Here is a 20,571-nt window from a genome sequence, read left to right as displayed (position 1 = left end):
GGCTTTGTTATATTTGCTGTATTAATAATATATCTTGAAAAAAATATGAAAACAAATATATGTATGTATATACATGACTGGGACATTGTGCTGTACACCAGAAATTGACACATTGTAACTGATGGTACTTCAATTAAAAAAATAAGAATATATCTTAAATAATAAATGAGTTTCAGGATTTTGATTTAGTCCACGCAAATTCACATCTAGACTTTATACACCCAGAAATTATACATTTTCTGTATCCTTTGGAAGCATCAAAGTTAGTAACTATAAAATGAATCAGGTCTCAAATGGGTTGGGAAAAGTACAAGTTGTTTTGAGATACCTCAACCCCTCTCCAATACCATTACTAATTATGAAAGCAATACAGATGTTTTTGTTTTCTTCTTGACTTGGGTCACATTCCATTCTGGGATGATGTAAGAGTTTTAACCAAGCATAGAATAGTAATGAGCATTTTGGGAGATCCAGTTCTAAAACCTTGCCTTTGGTCACATACAGCTAGCACTTAGAATCTAAAAACATGGAACCTTTTGATTTGCAAGGTTAATCGTACACCTGTTTACTTTTGGAATATTTTTAAGAGGTCAAACTGTAAAAGCAAAGAGTAAGTTATGGTCCACTTGTCCAAGAAAAAAAAAAGCCTATGAGTCTTCTAGTATTTTTCCTATCTCACTGAAATATACAAGCTGAGCAGCCATGGTTCTCTTCAACAAACAGCTGAGGCCTCTTGACTTTTGCTTGGAGCTGGTAGTTTCCAGCTTGGCTGCACATCAGAATTACCTGGAGGGCTGTTCAGAAATCCTGATGCCCAGGCCACACCTCACTCAGATCAATTAAATAATCATCTCTGGTGGCAGAACCCAGGCATCAGTAAACACTACAGATGACTCCAACATTCAGGTAAGGTTGCAGCCCCAGCTCTCGAATCATTTAAGGGCTGATTTGAGGAGTTTTAAACCCAGTGCTCTAAGGAGTCTGGAGAAGACAAAATTATCTTACACAGCTAGTGTGACTTACTGGTTCCAGGAAATGATCTAGAGTTGCAGGCAAAGTAAGAAAAAGAGGGATAATTAGCTTTGGACTTAGGTAGGCTTTATTTTTAAACCCAGGATCAGCTAGCTACTTAAATTAGTTGTCTTTGGTCACGTTACTTATTCTCATTGAGCCTCAGCCTCCTCATCTGTAAAATGGACCAGTAACACCTGTTGCTGACTTGCTGTTGACTTGTTTTCCTTGTTAATGAAACCAAACCTCCTCTCCCATTTACCCTAGATTAGGAAGCTTCCATTCCTAGAAATATCAAGAAGCCTGTCTTGATTACCTTATATTCTAGGACTTAGCCTCTGCCTTGACTGTATGTATGCCTTCTCAATGACTATAATCTCTCCTTGACACCAGCCTGATGGTGAGATTTTGCTGACGGACCGCCCTGATCTTATTTTGCCATGCACATATTACATTTGTGTGCTGCCCTTTTTAGACTTCTTGTCCCTGGGCTCCTGCCACCTAACCACTAGCATATCCCAGAACTTTTTTCTGGATATCCTTGACACCTGTTGACTCTAAATACACATATTGGGCACAAAGTTCCACCCACCTGACTAGACTTCCTAGTACTTCTAATTGGACTCTCACCCCAAATACTGCCCTAACTGTATGTATCAGGCTTATCCATTAAATCAGTATTTGTGGAGCAATCACCAAATCCAACAACTGTGTCTCTGTCCTCACAATTTACAGAACACCTGGGAAGGGGGAGAAGAAAGGGTGTGATAAGTGCAGTGACAGCAGCAGTCCGAGGCTGTGATCCTCCCTGTATCCTCTTTTCTCATTAAAGCTTAACACTTTGATATTTGTTTATGTCACAAAGCAGGATCATTGTTTAAAATGTTTTAATTTGGGGGAGGGTGGCATGGAAGATGGTTACGGACTACATTAAGTTTGTTGGATACTCGTGTTTTGCCCCACACAACTTGAAGGATTTGAACTATTAATTTTGTTGTGATAATTTTACACAGTTCATTTCATACTCCTTGGCACAGTGCAAGCACACTCTCAATGCTATTTTGGGATCATCTTGATGAATGTAAAGTGAACACCTTATTTTTCCTTAGAAACAATTTTGTATGCTGTGTAGATGAGGTGTCCTTTGGCTCTCTAAGAACTAACGAATCTAGCTCCATCTGTCATCTTTGATAAAGCCCGTACAGGTATGTGTGCAAACAAGTCTCAAAGAGCAAAAGAATTTGATGGCCTATCCAGCAATCTGCATTATGGAGCAATCAGTGAGAATGTTATCTCAGCTACACTTGTACCATCTTCCCTTGGCTGTGCTTATCAGTCCTGACTCTCCTCTGTGCCTTCCTAATTGTCTGTCTTTGTGTTTTCTGTGGCTGCCAGCAGCTTTATATTACCTACCGGAGGAATGAAAATGACTGATTCTACCAGAGGCAATTTGGGAAGTTATGTATGGTTCACAGGGGTGACGGTGATGATGGTGATGATTGCTGATCTTGTTATCTTAGCATTTTACAGAATTCAGAAGTAATTGGCTGCCTCCTGTCCATTTTACGTATGACCATTTAACCTTGAAGTTGTCCAGTTTGCTTTGTGGTGATCAGGACTGGCCTAGCAAGAATTACAGAGGAGAGAAACTTCCGGTTTAGTAAATTTGTCTCCCCTATTATGGATCTAGTTTCCTTGTGTTGGTTTCCTAGGGTGCCCTCTGCTGGGCTCCAACCAGGAATTCTGATTCTGGCCAATAGCCCATGAAGCCCATGCTTCAATGCCCATTAAAAACATCTTTTTATGTCACATATCATCAGAATCCTAGCATTTGTTTTCCAAGCTGACAATTAATAGCTGTCAACAAGTAATGTATTTTATTGTATAAATGGGAAAAAAACAACACTCTTTCCAGATCACTTAAACTTACATTTCCACAGTGACTTTGTAGAGATAACACTTCTACTTAGTCTAATTCAATGGTAGGAATGGAGGCCTGGCATATGGGGAAGGCTGCGCTCTGAGAAATCAAAGGGGAAAATATTTTCCAACAGGCAAGACCTAACAGCTTACCTAAAATTAAACTGTGTGGGCAGCTGTCTACTTTAGCTATCTACATGGTCCACCCCCATGGAGATAATTTTCATTCTACTAACAGGAAAAGAATGAACAACATTTTTTTTTTTTTACAACATTATTTACTTTTAAGTTTTTATGAAGAATGCCTTGAGCTCTTTTAGAGGGTACTGTCTAAATCCTAGTAACAGTTAAGTATATGGCATTGTTTGGTAGATTAGTTTGTCCATAAAGATGTGTAGAGAGAATATATTCATTGGCATGACCTCTGTTGCCCTGTGTCCTTTCTTGTCTACTGAAATCAGTTGGGCAATCCCTGTCTGTAAGCACATTTCCCAAGAACTGGTTAGAGCCAGTCTTCATAAGAGGAACCTATTATGAAACCAGCACCAGAGAATATTTACTTTGTTGAAGATCTACTGAAAGATGCACTTGCTTGAAAATGAAATTGCTTTCTTTTGGTCCCCACCTAGCGCCCTGAACACCAGAGACCCTTGGGGCTCAGTTAGAAGGAGAAAGAGAAGAGATGAGGGCTGGGCCTGCTCTGCTTTTTAAACTTTCTCATTGTTTAAGCTGGTATTTTCATAGCTGTTCAATGCACATGTTTCATGAAGATCAGCTAAATTCATAACATATTACCAAGTGAATAATGTGCCTGAGACTGGGTATGTAGAAAACAGCATCAATTTTTTGAAGACTCACTTTTTTTCTTAAAACGTAACGTGAATTTTCCATCTTTCTCTTTAACATATTCATGTTTAAGACAAAAACAACATGTAGGTTGCTTTCCAGATAAGTAATTCAATCTTCAGTTAAATAAATGATCCAGTAATAAGTATCACCTTTAACTTGTGGCTCCTGATTTAAAACTGTGTATCCCCAGAGTTCTATGTAATCAAATTGGAGAAGGACGAACTCAGAAGAAGCATGAGGGAGAGGATCTAGTCAGGGAAGAATGCATCTATTAATGGTCAATCAGCTGGTAAGGAGTTTTGTTATGGATGCCACTCTCAGGGAAACAGGGCCTTTTGATGATAAGATCTAGTGCATAGTTGAAACTTGAGATGTTAGAAGTGTCTAGATAGCAATGGAGCTGAAGAGAGAGTACATTCAAAATACAGAGTCTTCAAGATGGATGGGGAAGAGGCAGAAACGTGATTCAACCAGCACACATGTCCTAAGTACCATATACACCTATAGCAACTGTGGATGCACAAAGTAAATGGCATGGCAAATAAATAAGGAAGAAAATTCAAATTAACTTTTGCATGATAGCATCTTCTGTTTCCTTTCTGAAATTTTAAAGTAACTATGTATTATCTTAAAAGTGCTATATATATTTTTTATCACTAGTGTTTTATATTTATTATCTGGAATATATTCATTCTAGAGGTTAATTTGTCTACAGGTTATTTGAAACTCAAAGCATGCTTTCTAATAGAAAGAGTCTTATTAGCAGTGAATTTTTCATGCCAGTCCCCAAAGTGTATTTAACACTGAAAGAATTTGGAATAGGTAAGGGGTAAGGACCTGAGTATCAGCACTTTTTTCATAAGCACAGTTTGATGCAAGTGATCTGACCAATACTGTGAGAAACACTATTATGAGAGGTTGAAGATTTTTGGGATAAGTACAGGAGACTGGGGACCATGGCTGAAAGCCTGGGGCAGTGTTCCAAAGGGGTGCAGAAATATATTTAGTTAACTGCCCTCTCTGCTACCTGGTGCCTCTCCACACATCCAACAAGGTAAGTTATTTGGCAATTAGGTGAAAACTGATGGAACCGTGGGTGGACACCTGACCTAAAGTAGGTCAACCAGATATTTTAACTTAAGAATTTGCAAATGGGGACAGAAGCACCAGTTAACCCTGTTGGTTATTTGAAATGAAGATATTTCCAGGGGCTACAGGGAGCCAGTCCTGTCAAGGAAATGGACAAGCAGTGGGCTGGCATACATAGAAAAAGAAGGAGAACCACAGAGAGAGACAGAGAGAGAGAGAGAGAGAGAGAGAGAAAGAGAGAGACAGAGAGAAGAGATGAGGAACCATGTGTTGAGGGTGGAGAGGGAGAGAGACAGAGCAAAAGCAAACAAGATAACCAGAAGGAGAGAATTTTCCTTGGAGCCTGTCAATTGGCTGCTGTAGCTACCAGTCCCTCCTGTGGTCTGTGTTTTCTGAGATATTTTCTATGTCCTTCCAAGTAATTCCTCTTTTTCACTTAAGCTAATGTGAATGTGTTCCTGAGTGAGGGGACAACCAAGAGTCTGGGAGAGGACAAGACATGAGATGTATCTTATTCTCTCCCCTGCATCTTTCCTTCCCCACTCTCTTTCCTCTTTTCTCCAATTCCTTGATCCTTTTTCCCCCCTTGATCCTTTTGATGCTCTTCCTTTTCTGCTTTTAACATCCTTCCCTCCAAAGAAGAAGAGGACCTCCTTTCCTTTTCCCACCTCTGTTCCTCTCCGAGTCTTGATCATTTTCTGCCCTAAATAGAAACAAATGGCTAGGATGGAGGGGAACAGAGCAGAGGGACACTCCTAGGACCACCTGCACACACATAAGAAGGTGGCCACTTGCACTGAAATATCATATGTGGAAGAAAAATTAGCCCACTCTCTAAGTACACTGAATTTAAGAAGCAGCTTCAGGCTGCCTTGACAGTATTTATATGTAACAAATAAAAAACGCTTATTACTCTCTTTGAAATTTAACCTTTTGTAATGTTTTACTCGATGAAACCCTTCTCTGGCTCAATCAGCTTCAGTTACACCAACCGGCCTTTAAAAATTAGATGCTCTTCATTGAACTGAGAGAAAAAGAATTGCAGATGAAGAATAAAGGTCTAGATTTGTTATTAACTTGAAGTATAATAGGTCATACATAAGATTTATGACTTGATATCATAAAGATCCTCACCAGGCTATGAGGGCTGAGCTAAAAATGCTCCAGTTTTGGCTTGGGTTATTTTTATGAAGCCTTGGGCTGAGTCGTAATCTCACCTGATGAAGGCTGACAACATATTTGCCTTAGAAGGACCTGGGGCAGGTTTCCCTCCCTGCTTTTGTGTGGGAACAGGAAAAATGTAGTTAAATAGAAGCCAGCATAGAAAACAACTTTGAAGCTACCTCAGCTCTGCTGCTCACTGGCTGGGGGGGAGTCAGAATAATTCATGATTCTTCTGGGTCTAAATTTTCTCCTTTTATAAAATGTAAAATCCTTTCTACAAACAAAGCCACAATTGGTACTTTGTGGATATGATGAAGGTAGACTGCTCCAGGCCGGGTGCACAAGGCCAGAATTCCTCCCTTCCCCCCTCCCCCATCTCCCACCTTCCCCCCCCCCCCACCTCCCCTCCCCTTGCCCCACTACTCCACCCAGCCCACCCAACCTGCCTCCACCCCTGGGGACTCCCACGAACTCTGAGGGTTTTGTGGAGCACACATGGAAATTCCCCAGACTACATAATCCCCACAATTGCTTCAAGCTCACTAATTCTCCAGCTCTGTGAGGTTTTAATGAAAACTCTACAGGAGAAGAGAAAAACAAGTCTTTTGCTCCACTTAGTGTTTGTCAAGGCTCTCTGATGACGATGATAGTTGTGATTTAAAGGACCAGATGATGTGGGAAATCAGATTTTGCTTGAAGCTGCCATTTTAATTGCTAGAAATCACATTGTGTATGTGTTTGTTGAGAAGAGAAGATCCCTCACATATTTGCATTTAGATGGAACTTCAGGGGAAAAGAATGTACTCATAAACAGTTGACATTGACTTTCCAGTCAAAGCCAAGTACTCTACCTTAATTGACAGATATGTCTCTTCTAAGAGTTCAGTAGCAGTTGCTGGGAAGGTGATTGCAATTAAGAAACACCTCTCTAGAAAATTCGCAGTGATGGTAGTTGTATTCATTTGCTGGCACTGCTGTAACAAAGTGCTACCAAATGAGTAGCTTAAACAAACAAAAAAATAGTCTCACAGTTTTGGAGGTTAGAAGTCTGAGGTGAAGGTTTGGCAGTGCTGGTTCCTTCTGAGGGCTGTGAGGGAGAATCTGTTCCATGCCTCCTCTCTAGCTCTGGTGGCTTGCTTGCTGGCCCTCTTTGGCATTCCTTGACTTCTGCATCATCCTAATCTCTGTCTTCATCTTTGCATATCATTCTCCCTGTGTGCCTTTGGCCAGATGTCCCTCTTAATAGGGACACTAGTCCTACTGGGTCAGGCCCACCCTACTCCAACATGACCTCATCTTAACTAATTACATCTGCAACCAATGACCTTATTTTCAAATAAGGTCACACTCTGAGGTACCTGGGGTAAGGACTTCATCCTTTGAATTTTTAAAGGACATAATTCAACCGATAACAGCAGTATTTGTGGAGTTCAGATGAGTTAGCCTCCCAATTTAGCCTTATTTCGAGGAAACACTTAGAAATAATCTCCTTATTTGGATTAGACTCTCTTCTGTTAAAGACCAAATTCTGATCCCAAAGGCCCTTACCAGCTGAAGAGGGACGATGGGATGGAAGGCAGCCCTGACACCAAGTGCACAGGCCCCACTTACAACAGTTTTGAGAATCATTTTAATGATATTTTCATGACTTTTGCTATGATAGCATACACTGTTATTATTTATTTTACATTTTTCTTAAATGTAAAAAACAATTTTTTTAAAGATAATTGGATAGAAGACTTTTATGTGGACTTGTGGTCTAAGTATTCTTAAAAAACCACTAGAGGTACTAGGTTAAAAATATAATAAATATCCTTTAAAATGCATAGCTGATCTCATAGGAAAATAAGATAAATCTCCAGGGTTCAGAAAGAACTTGTGGATCCATCCACTGCTTTCTGTCTCCCCTGCATGCCTCTGTCAAGCCACCACCATCTTTTACTCTGGACCACTGTAAAAGGTCCCATCTCCCCTAACAACTCTCACCTCCTCCAAACCACTCACCTACTTGCAGCCAGAATGAGCTAAAATTTTTTAATGTAAATTTCAAAATACAAACAAAATCAATTAATTTCCCTGTTTAAATCCCTTCTAGGATCTGCCATTGCTATTAGAATAAAGACCAAAATCTTATGGCCCAGTCTACCCCTCCAGCATAGCCAGATTCCAGTTATACTGGTTTTCTTTAGGACTCAGAGCAAAGAGATTCCTCTGCTCAAGACATACCCCACTCTGCTCTCTCCTGCCCCACCTTTCTTAGTTAATTCCAACTCATCCTTCAGAGCTCTACTCAATGACACATCATTTTAGAGCCTTTCCCTGATCGTCCCAAACCAAGAGACTCCCTTGATTATATTCTATCAGTTTCCTGTACTTCTTCCTAGTGTTTGTCATAATTCCAATTCAATAAATAATTTAGGATTTCATAGTTTCATAAATGTCTCTCCTGCTACAATTTAATCTCCATGAAGGGAGGGACTGTATCTACCTTATTTCTATAATATTCCCTGAACCTAGTATGGTATCTTCCACAGATGATTAAAAATATGTCGAGGGAATGACCTATATACACGTAAGAGTAGAATTAATATTAACTTCTCTCCACCTCACTCCTTATATTTCACCCACTAAAGATTTTAAGAGTAGTATCAGCCTGTTAACAAGTTTTCTTTTAGCCTTTCTTACAATGCCTATATAAAGAAGTTTTACTTCACACATCCTGACAAAATTTTATTACTCTGCTGCAATTTGAAAGAAATACCCAGGGCAATATACTTCACATACTTCTAATTGTTGCCAGGGACCTATAATTTTAAGCTCTTGTTTAAAATTATCATGAGAGAGTATCAGTCCAAATACATAAGTAAATTTAATTATTTAGGTTTTTCTCTGGCTAGTGGTTGTGGTTAATACAATTGACTTTATCTTTACCTGAAGCAAGTGCGTGGTTGTATTTGAAACATTAATTTTTGCATTATAAACAAATTTTACGTGTGTGTGTGCACGCATGTGACCAGCTCCCCGATCTAGCACAGCCTAATTTACTAAGGATTTCCCTTGTCTATAGTCCTCTTATTTTATCAATTCAGATAGAAGATTTGAGATCTTTAAAACTAGTGACAATGGAAGAAACAATCCTACAGAAACAGAAGCTGAATGCATGTCAAGTGAGCTTTGGAATTAAATAAGGCAGTTTCATGTTTAATAATTATAATTAATGCAAAAGACATTCTTCAGCATATAAATAACCTGTTTTCTCAATGTAATAGTTTTTTCTTTGTGTAAGTGAGAATCAAGTAACCTCCATCCCGTTCAGTACGCTAGTGATGTTCCTGAGACCGTTTACAAGTCAGCATTCGTGTAGACTGTTTCATGCTAAGTTATTTGCCCACAGATTAGCATCAGCAACCAGAGGAGTGCAGGAGTTTTTAATGCATGTCATCTTAAGTGTATAAGATAGTCAACAAAGGGCCAGGTCCTGAATTTAAAGCTTTCCCTCAATTATCTCATCTTACTCTCAAACAGTTTGCAGCGCAGTGGGTCTTTTTATTATACCTTCATTATCCCTCATTTCCTGAAGCTTGGAGAGATTAAGTAACTTTCCAAACGTCAGACATTTAGTGTATGTTAGAGTCTGGAAGCAAACTCAGTTTATTTGATTCCAAAGCCCCATTTTTAACCACTACACTTCAGTGCTTGTATATAAAAAGCTCTATATCACCTACTATTCATGTACATGAAATTTATAACTACGATACTTTAAAAAAATTGAATTAATCTATAAGTAAGTAGAAAGGTGAATATTGATTTATTGTAATTTTTTTTTAATGAAGGTACTAGGGATTGAGCCCAGGATTCTCCTACATGCTAAGCAAACACTCTACCGCCGAGCTATACCCACGCCCCTAGATGAATTCAATTTTGTACTTAGTAGGATTACACTGCTTGTGCCAGAACTGAGAGAAGAACTCGGGTGTCCTGATTTCCATCCCAATGTTTTTCCCCATGATATTACGCTACTTCCAGTTATACAGCTTATTCACATACACTTGAGTTGTAACCTAAACTAAAGCAGTATTACTGGGCTTTGTGTTTCAAGAGGGTGTATATACCAAAAATTTCAAAAAAAAAAATATTCCTTGTTAAAGTTTGTCTTATATGGTTAACAGGAGGCTGATTTTTGAAAGTGCTCCTTCCTAAAACACTGATCGTGATCTTAAAGAAAGACATCTTCTGGAACTAAGACCTCAACCTCAGAACTTAAGACCCACCAAAGTTATCAGCAGTCTGTTTATTTTTTCCCCCTCTCTCTCATCCCAGAGAAAGGACCACTAGCAAGAAATCGTACCCTAGTTCATTATACCTAACTTTTCTACTCCTTATTGCACACGGTAGAAGTAAGCAGAAGACCATTACATAGCAGCAACAGAGTAAATTCCTATTTCACACTTGATCTTAGCCAAAAGGCCGAGAAGCGATGTAAATTCCTATTTCAGATTTTATTTTTTAATCTGAAAAGTTAACTTTCTCTTCCACAATTTAAAAAAAAGCTAAATATCTCCCTGCCTGGAGTTTCCAAATTTTGATCCATAGATCACATGTTACTTGAGATTTATATATATCATGACCTTCCTTTTGGCAAATCTCATAGAACCTGCAAATTTTTAAAAATTACCAAAGATAGTATCTCTTGTTAGAAATCTTAGTTATACTCTCTCAAAACCCTTTAATAACCAACAAACACAGCTTGGTGGTGGAATGATTAAGCGTAATATTTGAAGTATATTTATCAGACTTGATAACTTTTAGGAATATGATGAATCTGTTTTTCCTCAGGTTATTTTATTTCAAGAAGAACAACTCAGAACTTTTCATTGTTCTACACATACCGATTTTCCAATTGCTTAATAATCTCTACTGGCTCTTCTCTGAACCTCTCTAGACTCTCCATGGGCTTGTATGCATGATTATTGTACTAGTCTGCTCAGGGCTGAGAACTGGAAGCTCTGTTACCTTTCATTCACTCCCCCATTCAGCCTTCTCTGTCAGGCCTATGATGGGCCCTGGTGATAAAGATGAAAAGCAGTGTCTAACTCTAGCAGAGCCTGGGTGACTGTTCCCCCAAGTGATTTGCTCTTCCTCCTGGGTGCACAGCTTGATCACTTTTCCCAGCCCTCTCTTTAGGTGTGGCCATGTGCCCAAGCCCAGGGGCTGGTGGGCAGTCATGTGTGACACTGGCAGGCCTGACCCATCACACTTCCTTCCTCTTTCTCAGAGTAAACATGTATTGAAACCAGCTGAGCCGCAAGATAGAACTTGACTCCCCGATTCCTGCTTGGAGAAGAGCCACTTGACCATGGGTGTCACCTGTTTGGGGACTTCTTATGGGCAAAAAACAAACCTCTGTGGCATTAAACTGCTTAGATGTAGGAGCTTCTCTCTTCCAATAGCTAGTCATGCCCTCGTTAACACACTGCACTTAAAAGCAAACAGGAAAATACATTTAAAAACCACCATATAGTACAGTGCTTTGATGGTAAAACATGCTCTGATCCAAGTACAGAGGATGGCCTGGGGATTCCAGGATAAAGGAGGTAACATCTGAGCTGAATTTTGAGGGCTAAGTAAATGTCAGGCAAGCTAAATAGGGAAAGAGTGTTCAAGACAAACTTGTATGTACAAGGCCCCTAGGCAAGAAAGAGTAATGTCAAAGGGTTAGAAGATGTTTGGGGTAGGTTAAATGCTGACTTACTCTAAGGAGACTGGTGAGACAGGAGCCTGGAGAGGTGAAGAGGAGCCAGCTAATGAAGGAGGACAGGCAAAGATCAGGTGGGAAGATGGCATTCTGGGCAGGAAAAATAGAAAGTACCAAACCCAGGGTTATTAGAAAGCATAGCGATCTCTGGAAATTTAAATACAAATTAGCAGAGATGGAGTGAAGTAGGAGTGGAAAATAAGATAGGTAAGAAGATGAGCCTGGAGTGGAAGATGAGACCCTGTTCTCCTTACCCTGGTTTTGAAGACAAAGTGCTATTAAAGAGATTTAAGCAGGGAAGTAATGGAAGGTATGTTCACCTTACAATATTCCTCTGGCAGGACGTCATGTTGAAAACATTAGGGTTTAGGTAGTCTTTCAACATGGCGTTTTTTTTGTTTTGCTCCCCCAAATGTTACTGTGATGAGTTTTCCCATTGAATTTTACCTTATCATTTGCTAAGGAATAGTTTCAATGCTCCTGGATCATCATTAGGATTGGGAAAGATGGGATTTGTGGGGACAAGTTAAGAGGGTATCGATATTGTTCAGAACGTTGGTAGTCAGAGTGTGAGCTAGGGCGAAGTCAGAGGCAAAAGAGAAGACGGGAAGAATTCAACATACAGATTAAATAATTTAAAGAGGGACCTTAGGTGGAAGCAAGTATTGGAGATGACTTAAGTTCTTTATCTTCGATGAACAGGGAGATGGCAATGCTATTCACCCAAGAAACACCCAAGAAAAAGGAAAAAGAAAAATGGGGACGGGACAGAAAATTTGGTTTTTGGAATACTGATTCTGAGGTGACCAAAGCACATCCAAGTGGAAATGTTGAGCTTTCCTCTGGAAAGAAATACAGGCTCACAAAGATCAGAGAAAGGGAGCATAAATTGTGGCATGTCTGCAGAGTATGGAAGTCCCAGCAGAAGCCTGAATGAAGGCAAGAGAGATTGTCCAGGGTGAGCAGAAAAGAGGGCTAAGTATGGAGGCTTAAGGGCCACTTACATTTCAGCACCCAGTTAAATAGAGAGACTAAGGGAGGAGGAGAAAATCCACTGAGGCAAGACCCTGAGTCCAGAGCAATGCTGTTAGGACAAGCAATCGAGCACTTGGAATGCTACAACAGTAAGGACCAGAGAGAGACTTCAGTACTTGCTAATACAAAAGTCCTTGGAGATCCTTCAGGGAAACGTTTAGTAGAACGGGGGAAAGCTAGACTAGGGTGAACGAGAGGGAAGTAGAGATGCAGAAGCATCAAAGATCACTATTCTTTCTAGATATTTCGCAAAACAGCTGGAGATGGAAAGAAATGTAGGATAAAGGAAACATTCTCTTAGCAAGAAGAAACATTTGAAAATACCTCTAAGAATGGAGGATGGTAGTAATGAAGGCCAAGGCACTGAAGACAAAAAAGCCTGCGGTTAAGAGGCAACCTCTTAAATAAGCCGTGAGGTGTATGAGAGACCTCTCTTTCCATTGCTCAGAATCCTTTTGGAGCTTCCAGTACTTTGGCTCTGAAATGGAACCATTTCTAACAAAGGGTTCCACACAGACTGTCCCTTCTGCACTAACTATTCTGTGACCTTCAGAGCCAGTGGGACCACTAGCATTAAACTGAAAGAGAGGAAACACTCAATGCAGACAGAGCTGTAAATTCAACATATGCATTAAACTTTGACTTGTATATACCTGACGTATCAGAAAACACACATAATTTCGGAAGTTTGAAGTTAAATGAGTTTCATTAGCAGAAATAATCTTAGGAGAAATTAATGTTGAAAGGACTGTTTTAGAGGCCAAACAGCACAGTTTCTTTTTGGTTGTTGTTGTTATTGTTTTGCTTTGTTTTACTTTGTTTTCTTTAATTCCCTCAAATCCCAAAAGATATGTATCCGAGGTACAAACCGAGCGTATTTTATTTGTTTTGTCTTGGGAATTAATGGTGGAGAATACAAGCCTTTTCTCATGGGAAAAAATGTTTTTAGACTATCTGTGGTTACATGTTGCTTCATTCCTACTTTTGAATGGGTTCTCTAAGAACTTTGTATTGTAATTCATCATTTAAAGAAAATATTTTGTATTTCAATGCCACTAATTTTGTGCCACTTCAGCCAAGTCAATAAATAAACTAACTTTTCCTATTTTGTGTCTTCTGTGTGCTTAAAATAAGTTTCTGCTACTTCCCTGCTTTGCTAAAGTAGACACTTAATCAGATGGTTTTATTCTAGTTTTGAGTGCTTCCTAGAGCAAGAGGAGGCAGGGGATCTAGAGTCAGAGAATCCGGGTTTGAGTCCCAGCTCTATCTGATACTAAACATGAATAGGTTCCCTGTCTGTATCACAGGAACAAATAAACTTCCTTATTCGGGGATAGTGAGATTATCTGTGAAAAAAGCCCATGGGATTATAAATTAACTTGGACTTCTAAATTCTAAAATAAGTAGTGCAATAATACCCTTAATAGACATGAAATAACCTCATTTCTACAGATGATATAGATTTCATTAGGTAAACAACAAAAGTCAACCAGCAGAGTTAAGTGGGTTTTAAGAAAACGTCCTTTGAAATTTACCCCAGGGATTGCTGATATCTGGGCAAATATAAGGAAAGTATGACTTGAACAAATAGGGTCTATCCTTCGGAGTAAAATACTGACACCAGTGGGAATTTCAAGTCCAAAGACAGAAAATGGACACACCTGATCCAAAATTAGGTGTCTTTGTGGCTTGGCATCTCATATTATTATATGAATATTTTACATAAACAAAAATTTAATTTGCAGATTGCCTTTATTTTTCTCATATAAATGTAATTCTTGACTCTATTACACTGGCTGCCCTAGAGCTCAGTTAAACTTTGATCTTTAAACCATATATATGCTTAATCTCACCTATATATTATCTACTTATTATCTGTTTTTCTTTCGCTGCCTAGAATTGTGTTGTTTTCTCAGAGGGCAAGGCACGATCTGTGCTGTAAGTTTGATATATTACAGCACCTTAATGAACACCTTTTGATCCATTTTATTTGCTCTGTTGGAAATGTTCACATTTATGACTCAGTTAAATAATGACTGATTATTATAATAATATAAAATTAAAACAGTACACAGGGCATCTCTCCAGGTTTTCAATGTTTAGGAACAATCTTTTCTTGAACTAAAATGAACTCATACTGACACATTGCCAATTTTGGGCTTTCTTGCACTTCTATGATGCACTTACTCTGTTTTTTTTTAACAGACCTTTACATATTCCACAAGCTTGCCCAAGTTTCCTGGGAAATTATCTGTCAGATTTTTATTGGAGCAATAATTAGTGTACTTCATCTTTTCCAATATACATTGCACACTGTAGTCATATTCATCTTCTTGAATTGGTCTGCTTATCTTTCCCAAAGTGGTCTCTTATACACTGTTTGCCCTTTTTTCAATTTACCATTAGTATTTTGCTCTTTGAGTTGCCCTGGTTACATGCTGTGTACTGTTTTTATATTACTAGATTTGTTAGGCTGTGGTATGAAGGATTTTTGATTGAAAGGTAGGCTCTTGACTTATAATAGAACTGTAAGCCTGAAGGACATGGAAGACAGCAAGCCCCATGTTTAGCAGCTTTGAAAGTTGCAGCACCCAACACAACTGGATTCCAAGAAAAATACCTTTTTCCGAATCATTTAGCTATTTACTGTTTTTGTTTTGTTTTATTGGGGCTGTGCCTTTGATGACAGATAAATCTAGCCCACATTGATCTTTCCCTGCTTTCTTCCTAAGAGTCATTTTTATCTGTTTTACCCATTAACTGTTTTATTCTTGCCTCTCACATTATCTCCTTGAATGTAGCTTCTATTTTTTTTTGGTATTACCCAGTTTTCAGCTGACTGCTCTCTATGTATAGTCAGCAAGACTTAATGCATTTAACTGTAAGTATTTAACTCTCTTCCTGCCCATTAGTACAAGCCTTAAGACTACTGCTACTTGAGCATGGTAAGATCACTACTACTTGTTAAGACAGGCTGAACTACAAGGTACGGTGCCTGAATTCCAATTCAATGCGGCAGGCAGAAGACAGCCTTGTCTTAACCAGGATTACCAACGCTGGTGAGCCTAATACACAGACTGCCAGCATCTCGTTTCTCCCTGACTTTCTGGTCCGATACAGATCTGGTGGCTTCACTGTCTTCTAGTCATACGCTTGTACCAGTCCCTCCAAGGGGGAAGGCAGGGAAGAGCTGGCATGTCTTAAGGAGCCAGGCCTGGAAGTGTTCATCCTATGGGCAAAGCTAGTCATGTGGCCCAGGTTTAGCCGTCAGGGAAGCTGGGCCATGAGAGAAGCACGTGAATGTGTTGAAGCCTATGGTCTCTTTTTTTTTTTTTTAACTAAAACTGGGGAAAACCTTAGGAATTTTCCCATTGTCTCTCCTCTAAGACTGAACAGCCTTAAGAAAGGTCACTGTTTGTCTCCGTGGCAAAGGTCATGGGAGGTAACAGACCCAGTGGTGCAGGGTTTCAATCACAGGTGACAACTGTGTGGACGGCATCTGGGGCTCTGCATTTTAGGGCTCCCACAGGCTTTGTGGACGTTGTACTAGGAGAGCATGGGCTGGGGTCGAATCCTAGACTTGGGGCTGCTTGTCGGCTTCTCAGCTGTTCCAGACCTACGATCAGTTAGCCAGTGAATCTTGGCTGCAGTTGTGATAACCTCTCACTCTTGAGGTCAAAGTGGGGCTTTGATGCAGGCCTGGGACCATGATTAGAATTGGTTATGATTCCCTTAATATGGCCAGGGTAGCATGCTTTTTTTTCAGTGATCCGGACTGAGAAGTAAGACTGAATAGATTCAAACATCTAACCAAAAATATGCCTTTTTTTTTTCAGGCCTCTGCACTCATCTGAAGGAAAATTAGAGACTGAATCAACTACTGTGAAACAGGTATCCTAGGAATAGTCTAGAGTAGTAATTTATCTATGCCTAACTGCAGCCTTGTTGCAGCCTGTTCCCCAAAGTATGGTCACAAAATTAGACAGTCTATTAGCCTACCTGCAGTTTTGCTTCGTTGGGAAATTTAAATAACTTCAAGTTAACTGATTTCATTTTCAGTCTGATTTAAACCCAGCTTACACGGTCCAGCTTAGGGACAGGCAGCTGGCACGTGTGTCGGCAATCGCTCTCCAGGCAGCAATAATCATCGCAATACTACCATTCACTCACAGCAGGGGTCTCTGAGGAGCTCCAGCAACCAGAATTCTGTTTGGTCGTTAGAAATAGCACCCTTTAATGCGCTCGGTGCGTTGAGAAACAACTGAAACATAACTGTGATGACGGGCAACCGCTTTACGACACGGCTGTTGCGTTTTCTCTATTGTTCTAATGGCACAGCATTGGCTACCTCTCGTCAGCAGGCTTCTGTAGCTCGCAGTGATCAAATAAACAGCGGCAGACGGGGTTCTGAGTCTCCTCGGAGACCTGACTAATCCTACAACCTGTCGAACTGCTGTCTTTACATTTATGGCTTGGCCTTTTTCAGAGACAGAAAATGAACATGACAGGGAAGCTGATGGAAGGAAAACTAGCTGCCAGAGCTTAGAAGCTCTTCTTTTGTCTGTACTGTTCAGGAGCTGAATCTCATTCCAAACCATAATCATTTCTTTCCCACACCATGAGAACTCATGACTTTTGTTCACATTGGAAGTTACAACTCTGCACAGTGCCCAGGTTTGCTAACTCCTAAAGGGCTATTTCTGGTCCCTACCACCCTCTACAGATCATTTTTGGCTTTCTGATTATTTTCTCACAGTTCTGAAGGCTCAAGTGTGAGATCAGGGCGCTGATGCGGTCAGGATCCTGGTCAGGGCCCTCCCCCCGGCTTGCAGATGCTGCCTTCCTGCTGTGTCTCACAGGCAGAGAGACAGGCACCTAGCAAGCTCTCTACTGCCTACACTTCTAAGGCATATAATTCCTAGTTCTTCATTCTCCTAAGGGCCCTACCCTCATGACCTCTTCTAAACCTAGTTACCGCCACAAGGCCCATCTCCAAACACCATCACAGTGAGAGTTAGGGCCTCAACATATGAATCTGGAGCAGGACACAAATCAGCCTATGACACCTACACAATACACAAATAGGAATATTCCAGTAGTTTCCTGATGCATCTCCCTTTCTTCGCTAAAGCCTGTCACCTATTCTCAACAAAGACAGATTTTTGAAAAATATAGATCAGATAACAACACTCCCCTGTTCAGAATCCTCTGATGACTTCCAGTCGCACTTAGAAAAAAGCTACTCCATGGGCTACAAGTTTCCATGGGATTCAGAGCCCTCTTCCCCTTTCTAGTTCCTCACTGTTCACATCACTCCTGCCACACCACGTCCCTGGCCGTTCCTCAGACGGAGCGACGCACTTCTCCTTCAGGGACTTTGCAGCTACTGTCTCCTTGGTCTGGAGCACACTTTTCCAGATCTTTGAATGGCTTGTTTCATGTCTTCATTCTCATCTTCTTAACTGCCGCCTCGAGGTACTCCTCTTTCTCTCATTCTCTCTAACTATGTATTCTGGTCAATGTAAGTATGGTGTCTTCAAAGCACTTTGTATATGACACTTTTTGTTTTTCTTTATACTCTCAGTGACTGGAACAGTGCCTGGTACTGAATGTAGGTACTGAATGAGCATTTATTACAAAAAAGATATTAAATATGCGCCCATGCCCATGACTTCCACATATGTTGTCCTCCTCATCCACCCTTGTGCTTCCCAGCCGTGTAACCCAACTGCCTATTTGCTGTGCCTGCTTGACTATTTCAGAGACATCTCAAATTAAACATTTCCAAATTGAGTCCTCTAACCCACAAAACCCCTATCTTCCCTCATGTTCCCTTTCCTATAGTGGTTCAAGCAAAATCTGAAAGTTCTCTTTCATTTTTCCTCCTTCCTCACCTCCTTACATCCAGTCAATTACCAGTCTTATTATTCTATCTTCTACACACCATGATTCGATCCTTTTTGCTCCATTTTTTCCCCTGCCATCCTTGTCCAAAAATGTCACCATCTCCTACCTGGAGCACAGCATCTTCCAACAGATCAACCCACTTACGTTCTTGGCCCACCTTCCCATCTATTTTCTAAGCAGTAGCCAGAGTGATGCTGGGTGTTTACTTTAAAAGCAGTAGTGAATGGGTATTTGGTTCTATTGTGTGCTACTCTGTTGATACTGCAAGATGATCAACTAAACAGGAGTTTGGGCTCCCCTGGAGATCAGAAATGCTCATCTGCTCATGTAACTATTCTATATAAAATCCTTAAAAATTATCTCTCATTGCCCTTAGAATAAAGGACAATATCCTTACCCGGCCACTGGGCCCCATGTGGTCTGGCCCTGCTACCTCTCTGGTCTCAGCTTGGGTGACTCTTCTCCCACCTCTCTGGGTTCTGGTTCTAACAGCCTCAGAGCTCTTTGAAACTGCCACCTGCCTGCCCTTCAGAGTTTTCATACAGGATCTTCTGTGTCTAGTGAACAGCCACTGATGTCCTAAGTAACCACTACTTCCTTTAGGCCTTGACTAAAATGTCATTCTTCAAAGATACCTCCCGTGAAACACCTAGTCAAACTGAGTCCCCCAATACATTCCTTTCACAGCACTTTCAATCAGTTTTATCACAGTTGGTAATTACAGATTTATCTGTAACTGCCCAACACCAAAATGTACAATATACCTAATAGCTAAGAAAAGAGAGGAGTGTTTCAACCAGAGCTTTCCTTGAAATTGTTTCATTTTCTGTTCAAGAACAAAAGTTTCCTGTAAATCGTATGAAAGAATCATGTTTTCAGGTAAGGAACTTACTTGCGTTTAGTCATTTGTCATCAATTGTTCATTTGCAAAGCACATCTTTTAAACCTGTTCCTTATTATGAACTGCTAATTATAAACAGAAGCATTGGGGTTTTATTATCAAAGTGAAATGCAGCTACACCAAAGTGTGAAGACACATGTGTCTTATCCAGTGATTCAGTTCTTTTTTGCCAAAACTATTTTGCCATATATAACACAGGGCTTTGACAAAGATTTTTAAAACCCCCAATACTATTGTTGTAACAACAATTATTATTTTTACTAACAACTACTAAAGGCCACACCTCTAAATCCAGGTGTTTTTAATCAAAATGCAAAAGATAAAGCAGCCAACCCCATAGTCAGAGACAATTCTGGGACCAAGCATGAGGCCAGTCATCACAACTGATTAAATCAAGTTGACAGTCAAAACCAAGAAGATACCTCAATCTAGGAAGGCCGTCTGCCCAGGGCTCATGGACTAATGACTGTTGTATTTGAATGGTTGAAAAGCACAATAGAAAACATCTTGTGATGTGTAAAAACGGAATGAAATACAAATTTCCCATCACTATGCCCATTCATTTACATGTTGTCTGTGTCTTCTTTGACACTCCAATGCAGGGTCAAGTAGCAGCCATGGCATTTTCGGGTGTAATCCTCATTAATGTATTTTACACTGAGAGCTGTGTACTCACAGATGCAGAGTGAGAAGTTTCACAAACAGCGTGTCTACTGTTCCCTGCTCCATTCTATTTCATTTAAACAACATTCTCAGTGTTATTTCTGATTCTGACCCATTAATAATTGCTACTCATAGTTTCAGAAAGATTAATTTGCATTTGTTTTCTCAATCCTGGTTGCATAATAAATCACCTAGGAAGTTCTTAAAAAACTACTAGGCCCTGCTTCAGACCAGCCAAATCAACATCTCTGGGCACGTGGGTGTTGTCTTAAAAAAA

General features: G+C 40.1%; 1 long non-coding RNA gene across 1 annotated transcript in view; it reads left to right on the top strand.

Moving 5' to 3' along the window:
* Positions 1 to 691: 691 nt before the first annotated feature.
* Positions 692 to 20,571, top strand: part of LOC135319984 (uncharacterized) — a 33,074-nt gene continuing 13,194 nt past the window's right edge. The window contains exons 1-2 of the long non-coding RNA XR_010379131.1: positions 692 to 906; positions 16,660 to 16,714. This is a non-coding gene — a long non-coding RNA (uncharacterized LOC135319984). The remainder of the gene's footprint in view (positions 907 to 16,659; positions 16,715 to 20,571) is intronic.

The sequence above is a fragment of the Camelus dromedarius genome, chromosome 3, assembly GCF_036321535.1.
Source record: "Camelus dromedarius isolate mCamDro1 chromosome 3, mCamDro1.pat, whole genome shotgun sequence".
NCBI classification, from domain to species: domain Eukaryota; kingdom Metazoa; phylum Chordata; class Mammalia; order Artiodactyla; family Camelidae; genus Camelus; species Camelus dromedarius.
This window is presented reverse-complemented; position numbering and strand designations above follow the sequence as displayed.